The sequence below is a fragment of the Leucopleurus acutus genome (assembly GCF_964270905.1).
Source record: "Leucopleurus acutus genome assembly, chromosome: 1".
NCBI classification, from domain to species: Eukaryota; Metazoa; Chordata; class Mammalia; order Artiodactyla; family Delphinidae; genus Leucopleurus; species Leucopleurus acutus.
In genome coordinates this window covers 126071264-126089377 of record NC_139142.1, presented here as the reverse complement: position 1 = coordinate 126089377, position 18114 = coordinate 126071264, and the positions used below count along the sequence as shown (strand labels likewise).

The 18114-nt window shown below is 40.0% G+C and overlaps 1 protein-coding gene across 8 annotated transcripts in view; it reads left to right on the top strand.

The window, feature by feature from the left end:
* ZNF280D (zinc finger protein 280D) overlaps nucleotides 1-18114 on the top strand; it is a 156625-nt gene that overhangs the window by 31690 nt on the left and 106821 nt on the right. The window contains exons 1-2 of one of the 8 annotated variants that reach the window (XM_082846424.1): nucleotides 5855-5883; nucleotides 13211-13361. The exons of 6 other annotated variants lie outside the window; for them this stretch is intronic. The gene's annotated coding sequence lies outside the window, so the exon portion shown is untranslated. Of the gene's footprint in view, nucleotides 1-5818; nucleotides 5884-13210; nucleotides 13362-18114 lie in introns of those variants that run through there. One more of the 8 variants, XM_082846425.1, reaches the window with a different exon arrangement.

Here is an 18114-nt window from a genome sequence, read left to right as displayed (position 1 = left end):
GGTGAGGACCTGCCTCCTGGCTTGTAGACAGCTCCCTTCTTGCTGTATTGAGAGACAGCGAGAGGGAGAGGGAGAGAGAGAAAGAGAAGAGAGAGGAAGGGGAGGAAGAAGAGGAGAGAGGCACCTTCCAAAGGCCCTATCTCCAAATACCATCACACTGGGGATTAGGGATTTGACATAGGAATTTTGAGGAGACACATATATGCAGTTCATAACAAACTCTTAGAAGCCTGAAGGATTGGCCCCATGGAGCTGAAACTCAGACCTCTGAGAAGGTGGCACTGCTCAGCTGGTGCCAGAATATCTGAGCTTGGAGGAGAGGTACCATAGAACTGGCACCCAGGCCTTTGAGGAGGGGGTGATGGTGGCTGGTATTGATATCCCTATGGGGGTGCAATGAGACTAGTTCTGCAAGCATTAGGAAAACTGTAAACTGGATTCAGCCTCTGCTACTGGAATGAACTGTTGCTGCTGGAACTAATGAAAAGTTGCTGGATACATCATGACAGGAACATAAAACAAATAGAAGTAAACAGGAAGGAGCAAAGCCCTTTTCCTCTTCCAGCCTTTCAGTCTCCTTCAAGTGTCCTCTGTTGGCAGAACATAACAGGGAGCAGCTGGCAAAGAACAAAACTGGTTTGCAGATTCCCAGCCCCCAGCATTACAAAGCTGAGTTAAGAAGGGTGGCTTTGGATCTGGGGTAATAGCTTAACATGCACATAAGCAAGGATACAACTTTAGATAAAAAGCTACAGAGGTAGCTTCAGCCTGTTCCTACAGGAGAATTCTAGAGTGTAAATGATGCCTCCCACCCAAGACAGGGGAGTTAGGGCTTTCACACTCCTGCATTTATCAGTCCTTGGTTAAGAGCTCGCCCTATTTATTGGGCTAATTTCCCAGGTACTTCCAGTCTCTGTGAAGGCAGGCAAAGTGGCTCCAATAGCCTGAGCATAGTCCTCTTAAAAAGAGCTGCAGGTCTTGGCTGCTGGAAGTAAAAGTACATTGAAACTTCAGGCAAAGGGGGCACTCAAAAAAAGGTGGATAAATATCCAGGAGTCATGGTTGAAGTACCAAAATATTCCCTCTGGAGACATAGTTCTAAAAGCTGCTGTATTTCTCTACTTTCTTGATTAGATCTCTCTCTCTCTGGATTTAATTGCTTCTACTCTGGAGACATGCTGGTTAAAGGGTACAATTTTAAGATGAGTAAGTTTTGGAGATCTAATGTACAGCATAATACAGTATTGCGTACTTGAAATTTTCTAAGAGTAGATTTTAAGCTTTCTCACTACACACACACACACACACACACACACACACAAACTACGTGAGGTGATGGGTGTGTTAATTAACCTGATTGTGGTAATCATTTCACAATGAATATGTATATCAAATCATCTCATTGTACATTTTAAGTATATATAATTTTGTCAATTACACCTCAGTGAAGCTGGAAACAAAAAATAACGGCTGCTACTGAGGCTATCTGAAACAATAGGCGCTATCTGAAATAAACATGTGTAATCTGATCTTTCCTAAAGGCTGAGTCATTTTCTTCAACTCCTACTGGGGCTTCCTAGCTCAAAGCCTTTTATGTAGAAGTATTGTGTTTTCAAACCCTGCAAGGCCCCCAAATGCTGGACTCTATTCCGTTTCAGTTCTGTTTGTAAATTGGTTAATTCTCTTCTATGCTAACCTCTTTCTGGTAATACCCTGTTAATCACATAAAAAATCACCAACATCCACTATTAATATTGCTTTCTGAACTCTTCCCATAGAGCTACAAATTATGTACTTGTTCTGATCTGCTTTCTAATGTATTATGGGCAACAGTTTAGCCACTGCCTGATATGAACCTACAGTTATCCAGCCTACTACATTTCTTAATTCCTACATGACTGCTATGCTAAGCTAATGCCACATATTTTAGATTTTTTGTTATAGTTGGCCACCATTTCTATTATTAATCCAAGTAGGTGATTGTTACTATTGTAACAAACAACCCTAAAATCCTAGTGTCTTAACCCAATAAAGATTTATGTTTTGCTCTAATCAGTACAGTGAGGATCAGTGCGGTGAAAGTGCTCTGTGGAATTATTAAGAGACCCAGGGTCCTTCCATCTAATATTTCTGCCATTCCTTAGCTCCTCAGAGTTTTCTGTATCTGGCTGACTGATGTGCAAAAAACAAAAAGGAACTATAAATCACTGGAGGTTTTAAGGGTCAGGTTTAGATTAGGCAATCACTGCTTCTGTCTATGTTCCACTGGCCAGAAATAGTCACACAGCCTGATGTAGAAGTAAGGGAGTTAGGAAATGTGGATTTCCTGGGTATACAGAGGAAGATAAGATGGTGAATATTTATCATTGTCGCTACCAGTTAGGATGCTTTCAGTTGCAGATAACAGGAAACCAAACTAATATTGGCTTTGTCAGGGAGGAAAAGCTTTCTCTCTACCCTCTTATATTTAGTTTTGGGGTACCTGCAAATTAAACTGACAAAAGACAGGTTAGCAAGAGAAAAGAGAGATTTTAATCACGTATCATGTATGGGAGTTCACAAAGAAATGTGACTCAAAGGGGTAGTTAGGATTTGGGGCTTATATACTATTTTAATAGATGAAGGGGAAGGGGAGAAAGGCATTTATGTGAAAACAAATAACTTCTTAGAAGGGGGGCTCGGGAGAGAGGGCATTTATGGGAAAAGCAATGACTTTTAGGAAAGATAAATGGGCCCTTAAGAGAATAGGTGGGAGATATGATAGTTTGTGACAATGTCTGTTTAGGTGTGGTGACAATTCTCATAGTCTCTAGCCATAAGTCACTCTTCCCTAGTTGCTCCCTGGGAGGAGATTTATGACACTTGAATTCTTTTGGAAGACTCTGCTTTTAGGCAGATAAGTAATTTCAGGAACTCAAATACCTTTGGCTAGGGACTTCCCTGGTGGTCCAGTGGTTAAGACTCTGCGTTCCCAATGCAGGGGGCCCAGGTCTGATCCCTGGTCAGGGAACTAGGTCCTGCATGTCCCAACTAAGAGCCTGCATGTCGCAACTAAAAGATCCTGCATGCTGCAACGAAGATCCCGTGTACCGCAGCTAAGACCTGGTGCAGCCAACTAAATAAATAAATATTTTTTAAAAATGCCTTTGTCTAAAAATAATTTTTATGCCACAGTGGCTTATTTTGGACCCCTTAGGCTTAAACAGAAAAGGGAATTTATTGGCTCATATAACAGAGAAGTCTAGCAGCAGAATGGGGTTCAGGTTGGGTTTGATTTGGAGGTTTATGATGCTCTCAGGGATTGACTTCCTCTTCCTGTGATTGATTCGCCCAGCCCTTCCTCCTCCACGTTAGCTTTACTCTCAGTTGGCTCTCAGTAGCACACACACAAGGAAGGTTGTAGTTTTTCCAGTATTCACATTCTAATGCCATATCATCCAGAGAAAGAATGAACTTCTCTTTTGCTCACAATCAAACAAAAATCCTGGTCTTCACTCTGATTGGTTTCACTCTGATTCAAAGGGAGGTGAGGCTAGCTGTACTATAGTTTTAGGCTAGCTGTACTATTCTTGGAGTTGGGATTGTGGTGATGATTATTCCACTCGAATTTGGGTGAACACAATAGAGTTGTGGAATAGAACTAGGAAATCATCTATATCCATTACAGTCAGGAAAGAGTGGCACATGATCTCACTTAAGGAGAATGAGTACTGTGAGGATACTTAGCCCGTACAGAATGTAAAGGGGCAGAAAATATAACAAGTCAGAGGAAGCACTTAAAAATGAAGGGAAGGTATGGATAGTGTCAAGAGAACCAAGACAGTTGTGTTACAGATCCAAGGGAGGAGTTTTGAGAATGAAGTAGTGAAATAAATCATTCAATTTGTTGATTTCATACTCACCAGATATCCTTTAAAATTTGGCTTCTCATGTAAATGTTCCTTTTGAGTAAAAATGTGTACACAGTTTTCTGGTCTTCTTGGCAGTTATGAAGAATTTGGTTTATATATCAGTCTCTAGTAAGTCTGGTTGGCATGAATCATCCCACTGGATTTAAATTAGCTCTGGTTACATGGGACTGAGTGAACTGATGAGGATGATTATAATTTTTGTGACTTTCTTTTTGAATTAAAAAAAAAATTCTCCCCCCCACCAAAAAAAAAAATTAGCTCTGGAGGCTAACAACATTAACTTTCTGTCTCTGCAAACTGAGGACCAGACTGTAGAATACAGAGTGAAATTTTAAGTTCACTTTCATACTGTAACATCCTTTGCTAACCATTAGGAACTATATTGGAAACATTTGAAATATAATGACTTAAGAATGCTCCAAGATTTTTGAACTTTTAGCTTTCCATGTTTGCTATTTTGACTATTCTCTTTTCCTATGAAACTTATTTGCAGTGCCTACAAGAAAGGGAAAGCTGAGTGGACTATCCCTGGCCCAGCTGGGAGAAGAGTAGGTCATGGTCATCTGTAGCCATTCCAGGTTTCTAGGGCTAATTCAAGTGGTCTTCGGGAAAGACTGGTCTGGGAGTGGTAATCAATAAGGAAACAATTGTAATGATAAATGCCAGAGAAAAGCTGGGGACAGATTGGTTGAGAAAGAAGAAACTGATTTCAAATAGGCAGGACGAATTAGTACGATCCAGTGATTGAATGGTGAGCGCAGTGATTGGTGTGTATTAAGGATCTAACAAGGCAAGATTTCAAATCCAGGTCACTCTTGAGAGCTGGACCACTACTGACATCCATCTTGTGAGTACAACTGGGAGAGGAAACTTTCCTTACAGATCAGAGTACAATGTTTTGCAAGTATTTGTGCAAGGAGTATCTTAACAGGTGTTCTTGTAAATGCACTTATCTTTTGTTTTCGTTTTTTTAGTTATTACAGGCATCCATATGGCAGTTAGGAATTGAAGGAGACGGAAGCAAAATCTCAAGTTTGAAACAAATTTGGCAAAGGTAGCCAATTATTAAAAGAACCTTCTCCACTTCTTTTTCTCATCTGGTGTGTGGTCTTTGCCGCTCAGGCACAGTGTTTCTTTTTTTTCTTTTTTAAATTATTTTTGGCTGCGTTGGGTCTTCGTTGCTGCCCGCGGGCTTTCTCTAGCTGCAGTGAGCGGCGTCTACTCTTCATTGCAGTGCATGGGCTTCTCACTGCAATGGCTTCTCTCCTTGCACAGCACGGGCTCTAGGCCCATGGGCTTCAGTAGTTGTGGCTCGCGGGCTCTAGAGCGCAGGCTCAGTAGCTTTGGCGCACGGGCTTAGTTGCTCTGCGGCATGTGGGCTCTTCCCCGACCAAGGATTGAACCCGTGTGTCCTGCACTGGCAGGCGGATTCTTAACCACTGCACCACCAAGGAAGCCCCTGGTGTTTCTTTTTAATGGCGCTTCTCTTCCTAGACCTTCTTACTTTCCAAGCCTGCAGAGAACTAGCTGTTACACACAGAGAGGTCCCGGAACTCGTGTTTCCACGCCTTCAGATTCGATGGAGCCCAGGTTTCAGGATTGCTGGCCGGGAAGCAGTACGCACCCACGGCCGCTCCAGCCCCGACCTAGTGCCTGACCTTCGGCCGCTGCCTGCGCATAGCTGGGCGCCGGGGCCTTCGAGGACCCGCAACGCGGCGCACATGCCCGTGCCCGCCTTCCGCGTCGGCGAGAAGAAAGGGAGCCCGGACGCGCGGAGGCTGACCCGGAGCCTACCCATGAGGCAGCGCGCCGGCTCCTCGAGAGCCCCCCCACCCCGCCCACGGCTCGGCCGCCTGCTCCGCAATGGGAGCCGCCGCCGTCGCCGCTGTGTAGTTTTTCGTGCTCCTCCTTTTCCTCCTCCTCTTTCTCCTCCTCCTCAGGGCCCCAGTCAGGCCGATCCGCTCCGCTCACGGTAAGCGCCCCCCGCCCCCGCCCGCCCCCGCCCGCCCCGCGCTGCAGCAGGCAGAGGCCCTCCCGCGCGGCCTGCGCCGCCTCACTCCGGGGGCGCCGGGCTGGGGGTGTCGAGGCCGGCGCGGGTCGCCGAGAGCGCCCAGGGCGCGGGGGAGGGGACCGGCTGCGCGGCGGCGGCCGGACCGCCATCTTGCGCCGGCCCTGGCGGGGGAGGGATCGCGGCGCGACGCGGCAGCCAGCTCGGTGCGGCAGGCCGGGGCCGCGCAGGCCGCGGACGACGCCGTTTCCCCGCCCCGCCTCGCCCCCCAGGGCCTGTTTGCCCCTGGCCTGGTTTGGGCTTTTCTTTCCGGAGGCTTCTCCCTTGGTCTAACGTACATTTTGTGCCGCTGTTTGGCGGGGACCCGTGCTCTTCTCGCTCCAGCTCTCCCCCCGAGTCTCGTGAGTCGTAGGCAGAGGCCACAGGGGGTGCCGAACTTTGAGGCTCGGGGACCCTAGGGCCCAGGTTCCCCCGCCCGGGTGACCAGTCAGTACCTGCTCACACCCTCCTTCTTGTCAAAGGACTTCCCCGCTGTGCCCTACACGTCCCGTTATTGTCTGTAGGAGAGGGGCCCTGAGGAGAAACGTGGACTTGATAACACAGTTCCCTAACTGAGCTTGCAGGTTTCACTTCGTGAGACGGAAAGAATGATCTCATTCTGAGGTTTTATCCTGCTCTAGAGATGGACGGAGTTCCTCCCAACTTATCTCAAGTGTTAACGCTTTTATGGAGCGATCGGCTAGAGAGGAGAAACGTCAAAGTGAACCCACTTCTACAAGCACGGGAGACCTTCGTTCCAGGGGGTTCTCTTTGTTTGCCAAGAATTGTTTAAAAAAAATTCTGTGAACTTAAACCTGATTTATTTATTGTTTTCAGGTTTGAACTGTGTTTTAAGAATTTGACGTTTTTTAGCGGCATTAAACATAAAATTGAAGCATTAGAGGAGCGATTTAAAGTACAAAAGCCACCTCTCTGCAATTGTGAGGTGTCCTGCTTTGGGGGATTACTGTGCCAACTCAGGCTGTCTCTAAGCAGAAACTTACTGTGCCTTGTTTGCTTAGAGAAGGTACTGGTTTGCTTAGAGAATTAAGTTGGGGCTGTGCGCTCTCGATGTTTTAAAACATCGTACAAGTACCATTCTAATTGTATCTTGCATTTGTATGGGTCATTGTTACCGGCTGATACGTATTTCCTAACCCCTTTTACAGTGGTCTTTGCTGCTAGAACTGATTTTGAAGGTTAGGAAAGAGAGCTCAGGGTGAGAGGTCTGTAATGAAGTCATGGCTAGGAAGTGATAGAGCCTTTTCTAGAACCTTAGGTCTTCTGATTCCTCATTCAGTGCTTCATTCACTATGTTTCATTTTTTGTGAGAATGAAGTGATTGAGGAAAAGAGCAAAGGAGGCTCACCTACAAAATTTAAGAAGCACTATCCAGTTGCCCCTCCCTTCACATTTTTATTTTTAAGAGTTCATTTCTTAGCTTTTTAACTTCTTGTTATTTAAGTTTTCATGTTATTTTTTTCCCCAGACATTGAAAAGTTGAATAGCCGGGTTGAGCTCTCCTCATACCCACCACCTAGTTTTTACGGTTGTTACTGTTATGCCACATTTGCTTTATCCACCTATCTCACGGTTGTTTTTGGTGAACATTTTCAAAACATATTTCATACATCACAACAGTTCACACCGAAGTACTGTGTGTGTCTCAGTATGTATATCATAAGATTAAGGTCAATTTTCTATGTAACTGCAATAGGATAATCACACTTAAAGTTAAGAATAATCCCTACATAATCCCTGATAATCTAATGCATGTATGTAGTATGTATTCACATGTTCTTCACATGTTCCTTGTTGTCCCCAAAATGTTCTTTTTAGTCATTTATTTTGGAACAATCATGCATTACATTTGTGTTAGTTCCTTTTAATTTAGTGTAGTTTCCTCTTTTTTTTAAATGACATTGACCTTTTGAAGAGACCAAGCCGGTAGGCTTGTAGAATAACCTACATTCTGTATTGTACTGACAGTTTCTTCCTCATGGGGTTTAACTGTACCCTGTATCCCCTATACTTCCTTTAAACTTGAACCTAGGTCTAAAGGCTTGAGTAGATCAGGCTAAATATTTTTGGCAAGAATACTTCACAAGTCATGCAGTGTACTGCTCATTATACAACATCAGAAGGCACGTAAAGTGGGGTTATCCTGTTGGTAATCCTAAATTTGATCTCTTGGATAAGATGGTGACACACTATCTTTCCATTGTAAGCATTTCCCTTTGCAATTAGCAGATAGTCTATGGGGTGATATTTTGGCATTAGTATTTGATAAGAGTTTTACTGCAGTAATCTGATAACATAGTTGGGAGCAATTGTCTAGAAATGGGTGTTTGGGGATGAAGGAGGGGAGCAGTTTTGAAGGATAGAACTAACTTATCTAGTTTAGGAAACTTGGAATTGCTGCTCTAGTTGACATCAGAGCCTACAGTGGCTAGGGGAGAGGAGACAGAAAGTAGATATCAGACTTTGCCTCCTCTGAAAGTTTGCTCAAGACCCTTGTAGGGGTAGTGAGCTGTGAGACAAAGAAAGTTCTGGGGTAGTTTGGTTTTGGAGGACTACAAACCTCAGCATCCCCACTTAAACTCATTCTTTCCAGTTAGGCTATCTCGTCCAGTCCTGCTTCTTCAGTCCAATGTTTTACTACCCAGCATTGGCTTCCTTAGTAAGGGAGAGGAGGTCAAAGGAAAGGAATAAATAATTTTGTACCCTTCTCTCCCACACTGTTTTCTTTATTGAAGAGAATATTTAGAACCATACCAAGATTTCTTTTTCTTTACTAATTGGGCAGGGGATGTACCTATGCGGAATAACAATTTTAAATAGAAAGTAAATGATAGTTTTAGATGACAGGAAATTGGAGATTATTGACAATATATTTTGTTATTTCAAAAGTAACTTTTGAATGATAAGAAATATTTTTGACATACTAATTAAATATATAGTCCTGAATAGTTTATTTTTTCCTGCTTCAGAGGACTCAAAAATATTTGGTTTTTCAGTCAAGTTGTTTTAAAAATATATAATGATTTGATTTACTTGGTAACTTTTTTCAAAAATGTGTGTTTGGGATTTTTATTGATTTTTGCAGAGCAGTTTTGTTTTAAGGATTCTTTTAATTCTCAATGTAACAGGAAAAATAGATACCACTCTATATCTTCTAGATCAAAAGGAACTTTTATTTTTTAAACATTTTAAATTATTTTATATTTAAAATGTTTTTATATATTTTATATAATTTTATATCATATAATTTATATAATTAACAGAAGAATAAAGGAGTAATGTAAAACAACTTATTAGAGCTTTTAATAAGAATTCAAACAGCAAATATTTTTGTATATACTTAGAAAAATAAGAAATAAAAAAATATATTTCATGCATCTAATTAAATACTACCCCTACAATTAATATGCATCACATTTGAATGCTCTTGGCAAATACTATAATTGTAGCCCACAATTTTTTGTTTTTTTTTTTTTAGTTTTTTACCCTCACAAAGAGCATCTTCCTTTATTCTTCCCTCTTACACTTGTGCATAAGAATATTGTAGCTAGAGGGTAAGACAGAATTCTCTTATAGTTCCTGCAAGTGCTTTTCCTAGTTGCATGAGGAATGTTCTTCTTGGTAACTTACAGTTTTTGTAATTGAAACTTTCCCCATACAGTGATCATAATATCAGTCATAGGCCATCATCTTCAAGTCATTATTTTGCAAGTACAGTTGACCCTTGAACAACATGATTTTGAACTGTGCAGGTCCACGTGGATTTTCTTTTTCAATAAAAGTGCTACAGTACTATACGATCAGCAGTTGGGTTGAATCCATGGATGCCGAACCATGCATACAGAGGGGCCAACTATTACACACTGATTTTCAACGGCACGGGGCTTGGTGCTCCTAACCCCTGTGTTGTTCAGCAATCAACTGGATAGGTTCTAGCTTTCATAATCAGTGTCTATCCCTCCTTTAGTCTTTTTATACAATACAACTCTCTCCAGGTTAACTTATGCAGGATTTTTAAAAACTGACTGATGGGTTTCCCTGGTGGCGCAGTGGTTGAGAGTCTGCCTGCCGATGCAGGGGACACGGGTTCGTGCCCCGGTCCGGGAGGATCCCACATGCCGCGGAGCGGCTGGACCCGGGAGCCGTGGCCGCTGAGCCTCCGCGTCCGGAGCCTGTGCTCCGCAACGGGAGAGGCCACGACAGTGAGAGACCCGCGTACCGAAAAAAACAAACAAACAAAAAAAACCAACTAACTGATGCTTGAGAATGCATTGAGCTGAGAAGAGTACTAGTTTTTCTTAGGACAGTAAGAATCATCAAATATGTTTGAAAACCAGATTATGTGCAGTTGACTTCTCTTCCTTTCCCTTTGTGAAAATTCACAGAAATTCAACCTTGTTCTTCCTGATATTGCCAACTGAGGAAAATCTCTCACTAGATAATACTAAGCCAATTCTAAACTTATAAAAATTTGTCACACATTGTATTTCTGACAGAATTTTCAAATTCTTTTGTCAATTCTTGTAATAATCTTGGTTCTGTTGTCACCCCTTTTATGAATCACCGTGTAGATATGCATTTTTCAAGCTTACAGTGTTACACTGTCACATGTTGCCCAGATTTTTAGTCTATATTTTTCAGGATTGAAGCTTGCCTGAAATGGGCAACATTGTCTGCATGTGAGTAACTCATCAACTGTCATACGTGAACCTGGAACATAGTGATTTGAGATTTCAGATACTTCCCCAGTAGGTTCTTGCTTATCATTCCTTCTGGATCTTCTTTTTGCAGTGTGCATCATCAGATGCAACATTTGAAGGATTTTTTGAAAACTTGTATGGTTTAAATTTTTGTTGAAAGGAAGATGGCCATCTTTGCTTCATAATTGCAAGGTATTTTCAGTTTTAGATTTCTAGACACCAATTAGAATAATAAATCCAATGAATTAACATTTCTGCATCATCTATTTCCTTCTAGTCACCATTGTATACACCTGCATTCAACACTTCTCCACTTATGAACTGTATCAAGTTAAATTTTAGCCCACAAACGTGAAGGATGAAAGAATACTGTCACATGTCCTTTTAGCAAAATAGCATGGTTCTGCATTTTTGTAAATACATGGCATGATGAAGTTCTTCCTGCTGAATGAGAATACTGTATTTCCTTTTAGTTTTTAGAAATATATTGTTCACTTGTTGATTGTTGAGTTTGAGAAAATCTATCTAGGGACTTAGTCTAATTACACTTAGTCTGAGATTTCCCAAAGTTCACTGTCATTATTACAGTCTGAAGTGCTTGCTATCTACCTTTGCATTTATCTTTAGTTTCATCTAATAATTCTGAAATATCTCCTCTGTTAGTTTTCTTCTGTTCATTATTAACAGAAAATAAAAAGTTGTGAGTTCATAACAGTAGTCAGTGAACACTAAAGCAGATGAAAGGATCTGCCACCCTAAAATATGCCACTTTGACATAAGGATTATTTTGAGCAGAAGCCAATTGAGAACCAACAGATGCAGGAAGAGCCCTCTTCCTATCTCCCCCCGCCCCGCCCAAAATTAACTGCCTAAAAGCAGGGCATACATTTCTTTTTGTGAAGGTTCTTACCTTACTGCACCAGGAAAGGAAGAGTGACTCTTATCACCTAAGATGGAGAGTTGATAGATGAGTTTGCATAAACAGACCCAACTAAAATAACACTTATCTTCCATTAGTTCTGCCACGCATTTCCTAGTTTCTGTCCCCAGGATTTATTGTCTCTCAAAGCCCCAATTCCCTTTCCTTTGTTAAAATGGTATATACACCCTGAGTCTAACTGCTTCTTTGAGTTTTACTTCTTTTCTGTGAACTCCAGTGTATGTAAATATTAATAAAAATTATGTGCTTTTTCTCCTGTTGATTTGTCTGTTGTTAATTTAATTCGCAGGCCCCAGATACTGCAACCTAAAAGGGTAGAAGTAAAGTTTTTACTTCCTGACACAGACTACAAAGATAATGCCTTGAGTCTTCTATACCTTTTGGGAAGCTGATGCAGTATTTTGTGCAAAACAATAGGAAAACTCAAGAAAAGAAAGGTGAAGGATAATGTATTAGTGATGATTTATTTCACTCTCGCGTTATCCTTCTAGGCAATTAAAACATTCTTCTGTTTTCTTATTATTTTAGTTTTTTTAGAGCATAGTTGGGAAAAATTGATGCTCAGTGGTGAAATAACACCTAGGATGATGGAATTAGCAAAATATTTTGAGGTGTAGGAAGAATAAAATCACTAATATCCCATAATGTATCTTAGATTTATAAAAGGAGTCTATGGGCTCACCTAGTAATTGTAAGATAGAATGATTTTTATTCTATTTTAAAGTAATAAGTTACTTTTCCCTTTGTTGTTTGAAGATCTCTAGGAAACAAAGTCATAAAATGTCAATTTTTAAAACTAGAACTGCTAAGGAAGGAAAATTAAAAACTGAACCTATGGACTCTGATAGTGTGCTGAAGGTTAATGGTTAGTTTGGACGGTAAGGTGCAGAGTTCCACTGCTTTCCAGCACTGCTTTCCTCCTACTACTATGATAGGTTTTTTTCACCCTTTTGCACTCCATCTCTAATGGAGTAAGGGTTCTACAAGCCTCTCCCTTTACCACGTACGTATCTTATGAAGCTGGATTTTCCTCACTTCAACAGAACAAGATGGTGTAACAGATTGAATACAGAAGCAGATAAGAGAATCCAGCTGTCTTTATGAACACAGATATTAAAATTAATGAGATTGTAAAAATGGAAAACAATGCCACTCTAAATTTTTGTTTTGGAAAATACAGCTATTTTTTATAAAAGTATTTGTGTTAATATGCAATGGGTTTGTTATAGTCACTTTTAAGTAAATTAATATATATTTCTTAAATTTCTCAGGTTGGGTTTGTAGACTTCATCCTTAGAAGTTAATCAACTACACTCTTTTTTGCCAGGTTTGATTTCTTCAGCATGACAGCTGCCTGAATGCCTTTCAGTTGAGGGATATTAACCAAAGCAAAGATCATTAGTCTATGAAATAATTTGCTCCTTGCTTCTAGGCTCTACCCATGTGTTCCTTATTTTGTGGGTATTTGTTCTTAACCTTTGGCACGTTTGAGAAGCAAAACTTGGAGGGTTTGGGAGAGGTCTGGGGATTTTAGGTATATCCTAATCCCTATCGCCTTTGTTTACTCACTCATTTTGCTTTTCCTATTCAGGGTTTAAGATTATCTGACTTTGAACTATACAGGATTGCTGACTGCTGATAGAAAGGTCCTCATGGAACAAAATGCACCATGGAAGTGGCTTTGTTAAATTCCATGAGGAAAAATAAATAATATATCTCCCAACTGTATTGAATAGAAAAAGGTAAATAAGAAAATTGACACTACTTTTGACACTACATTGTTAGTATTTGTGTTTTTTTGAGAAGTTATAACACAAGATATCTAATTTTTCATTTCTTTTATTGTAGTGTTTTAGTGACTATAAAGTATTTCATGGTTATATTTCTTCCTCAAAATAAATAGTATTTGGAGATGGGTGGTATTATCCTTTATAGATGAGGAAATTGAGTTTCAGAAAAAGTTCATTTCATTCATTGTAATACTGGGTGCCAGACACTGCATATTCATTTTGTAAGGTGTGATACCGTGGTCTTCCCTCACTTCACCTTCAGCGTTTCTAGCTCAGAATTGTGTTCTCTTCTCTTTGGGTTAGACAGTGCAGGCCTGGCAGCACAGCCTCTGGTGGAAGTGCCAGCTCCTAGAGCATTTGGTCTATTCTCTGCCTCACTGCATTCTGGAAGCTTCTGGTACTAGTATAACCAAGCTCTGCATGCATTGGTGGAGAGTTATTGAAGAGTTTGGAATTGATAAGTGACACAATAAAAGCATTATTTTAGGAAATTGTTAATTTGGTGGTTCTGTATTGAATGGATGAAAGCAGATAGATCCGGATGCTGAGAGACAGTATAAAGTGAATCTTATAAAGTAAATCTGATGCTATAGGTGTGAGGTTCTAAGGGCCTGAACAAGTACTTATGAATGGAAAGGCAAGGTTGGTTGTGGGAAATATTTTGAAGGAAGACTATAGGACTGGGGAATTGATAGGATGAATGAAAGAGGGAAACATTGAAAAAAAACTGCAAAAGGATGACAGTTTCATTTGAGGAAAAAGAGAAAGGCAAAAGTAGAATTGTTAAAAATCGGAGTAAGATTAATCTAACATAAAATTTACCATTCTTGACTAAAGTGTACAATTCAGTGGCATTTAGTATATTCACAATGTTGTGCAATCATCAATGCTATCTAATCCCAGAATATTCTCAGTTTTTCAAACCCTTACCTATTAAGCAGTCTCTCCCCGCTTCTTCCCTCTCCCCCAGCTCCTGGCAACCACTGATCTGCTTTCTGCTCTATGGATTTGCTTATTCTGGGCATTTTATATAAATGGAAGCATAACATGACTGACTTCTTTCACTTTGCATAATGTTTTCAAGGTTCATCATGTTGTCACATATATCGGTACCTCATCTTTTTTAAATTCCCTTGTATGGATGTATCACATTTTGTCTATCCATTCATCAGTCAGTTGATAAACATTTAGCTTGTTTCTACCTTTTGGCTATTATGAATAATGCTGTAGAACTAATTTTTGAGGGAAAGTTAATGTTCAGTTTTGGAAATATTGAATTTGAGGTGAGTTTAAGTATCCATATAGCAGTTTTCAGCAGTTAAGAGATGAAGGACTGAAACATAGTTAAGAAGTTAGGGTTGGAAGTTAATATTTGATGATTTTATAGGCTGCTATTGAGAACTGATAGCTAAGACTATGAAGTTTATTAGATTTGTCTTTTAGGAAACAATTTGTGTAGGGCTAAGGTCTAAACTTTATAGAACCTGATTTTACATTGTTTAAGAAGGAAGAGAATAAGAAGAATCTGTAAAGAATTAAAAAGGAGGAGATGGATAGAGAACCAGTCTATTGGCATAGAGAAAATTACTGAGGAGCATGTCTCAAGAAATTGGGTTAGGACTTCCCTGGGGGTCAGTGGTTAAGACTGTGCTTCCACTGCAGGGGGCGTGGGTTCGATCCCTGATCGGGGAACTAAGATCCTGCATGCTGTGTGGCATGGCCAAAAATAAATACCCTCATAAATAAATAAAAGGTTTAAAAAAAAAAGAAATTGGGTTAAAATTGATGCAAGATAAGGAAAATGAAAATGGAAGAAAGGGTTATTTGATTTGGCTGTTGGAAAGATTATTGGGATCTTAAGATGGATACCTTCAGCAGAATACTGTGTGGTAGAAAATGTAGCTGTCCTGCTGTGCTCAGCTCAGTTTTGACTGACAGAGTGGGTGGTGGTAACTGCTGCAGCCTGGATCAGGATCAGCAGGAGGTTTTAGAATACTTGGACCAAGTGGAGATGGTACAAAGAGAGATTCCCCATACCTTGTTGTAAAGAAGGGTTGCTTTTATCAGTACATAGGAACTTTTAATGACTGTGCTGATTTGGATTGCTTTGTAGATTTAAGTAGTCTGCTCAAGCACAGGCTTTCTACTTATTAATATTACATTAACATTTTTTGTGTTAACAAAAATGTTAAAATTCTAAAAAGTTGGTTTGTCATGATGATTTGATACTTGAGATGTTTGCTCTGAATCAGTATCTGTTAAATAGATCTTGATATTGTTGGGAGTTCTGAGTTAAGCCATCAAACAGGCTTACTTATTAAAATGCAATTTATATTGTTTATTTAAAATTATTGGGGATTTCCCTGGCGATTCAGTGGTTAGGACTCCACGCTTCCACTGTGGGGGGGCCTAGGTTCAGTCCCTGGTCAGGGAGAACTAGGATCCTGCATGCCACGTGGGTGGCCAAAAAAAAAAATTATCAACTGTTATTTTTTTTTTTTTTCAGGAATTTACTTGCTTCGAATAAACTCAAGAATTTCACTGAGTGTTGTTTCATTCTTTACGTTGTACTTGAGAGTTTCTAGAAAATCTTTGGGTATAGTAGGTAGATTACTAAAATTCTTAATTTCTAATTCCAAAATGAACTTTCATAATTCATCATTCTCAATTAGGGCAGTTTTTTTACTGAAATATGACAAATCCCCCTTTTCTTTCAGTCTAGGCAAAAAATTTACAAATACTTGATGAATATATTTACAATATTAGGGTTGGAAGGATCCTTGGGGATCTTGAAAGTGACCATTTTCAATTGCATAATGTTTGAACTTTTCATATTTTTCTTTGGTGATCTGTCAAATCTCAAGTTTATCTCATTTCCTGATATTTTAACTGCTGATTGTTTTGTTCTTATATGAAATCTGCCTCCCTGTTATTTTGGTCTTGTTCCTGGTGGAGGCAAATAATATATGGCTGAAATCTCTGGCCTTCAAAGTGCCTGGGTTTGAATCCTTGTTCTACCACTTAGTTTTGTTACTTTGGGTAAGGTGCTTAATCTCTATAATTCAGTTTCCACAGCTGTAAAGCGGGACACTAATGGTATCTGCCTCATAGAGTTTTTTTGGGATTGGATGAAATGCATTGGATGCATGTATTTAATTAATTAGCAAATGGTAATAATTGTCATTATAAATAATAACTTATTATAACTTATAATAGTATGTAATGAATTAAGTAGTTGTATTGAAGCTCAAACTAGGAATGAAATTCTCTAGTTTACTCAAAACAAGTAAATATTAGCAGTGTTGTTATCGTTATTATCACTTGAGCCACAAGGAACAAGTCGCCCTCTTGCCTTTTTTCTTATGACAAACTTTAAAATATCTGTAAACAGCTTTCACTTCTACCACCCCTGCCTCACGGTCTCATGTTTTTCCTAGGTTAGATATATTAGTCCTTTGACCTAGACAAAGCTTTAATTTTAATTCTTTGTAGTGGGCATCTGTTGTTTTTACTACCCAACATCCATTCACCCTTACCTCCCTTACCTTGGTAACATATGTCTTGATCTTGATTTTCCTGTGGGGAACCATCCCCTCTTCCAGTATTTATCTTGTGGGTGGTGTGTTGTACCCGCCCCCCCCCCGCCCCTTTTGGGTCCCTGGTACCAGGAGGATCAATAGTGATTGGTTTAGGGAAGGGCATATGACTTTAGCCAAGCCAGTCAACTCCAATCAGAGCTGGTCCTTTTATCATTGTCCTGGTCTTGAATGTTGGAAGGTGTTAAGTTGAGCTACTGTAGTCATTCACAATGGGAGGACCCTTTCTGAGGATAGACTCAGAATAGAGGAAGTGAAGCCTAGGGATGGAGAGAGGAAAACCAGGTTTACGTATCATTGTTTAAAATGTGCTTACAGCGAATGCTGTAAATGAGCCAATAAATTCTCTTTTGCATAAGCCAGTTTAAGTTGGGTTTTCTTTCTGTTACTTAAAAGTTGAAGGAGTCATAGCCAATACATAGTATTCCAAGTGGGGATTGAATCCGACAGAATAGAATAAAACCATCATCTCTTTGACTTTAGACTCAAATTCTTCTATTTTGACACTATCACAAGTCTGATTGTATCAGTTCCTGCTTAAAATCCCCTCAGTGGCTTTCCAGTTGCTCTTCGGGTAAGGACAGAATTCCTTAACATGGTCTTCAAAGTGCAGCGTTGTTTGACTCCTATCTTACCTCCTATTGTATACCATCTTGCTCTCTTTTCCAGTACACTGGTTTCTTTTCAGTTTCTTATATTTGCTGTGCCATGGATCTTTTGCACATGCTGTTGCTTTTGCATGGAATGCTTTCTTCCCTCTCCTGTTTGCCTCGTTAACTCTAACTCATTCTTCAAATAATAATTAATCATTGCTTCCTTAGGGGAGCCAGTTTTGATTATGCTAACTAGACCTAACTTCCTTACTCTGAGTTTTAAAATTCCTTGTCCATAGCCTTCATAGCACATATTGTCAGTTTAATCTGTTTGTATGAGTGTTTGTCTCTGTCTCTAGACTGTAAGGTTCATGAGTGCAAGACCTGTGTCTTAATTTTTGACCGTCATTGTATTCCTGCCTGGCACGATGTCTGGCACATAGTGCATGTTTATTAATGAATGTACTTTTTTTTTTTTGGATGTGAACCACTTTTAAAGTCTTCATTGAATTTGTT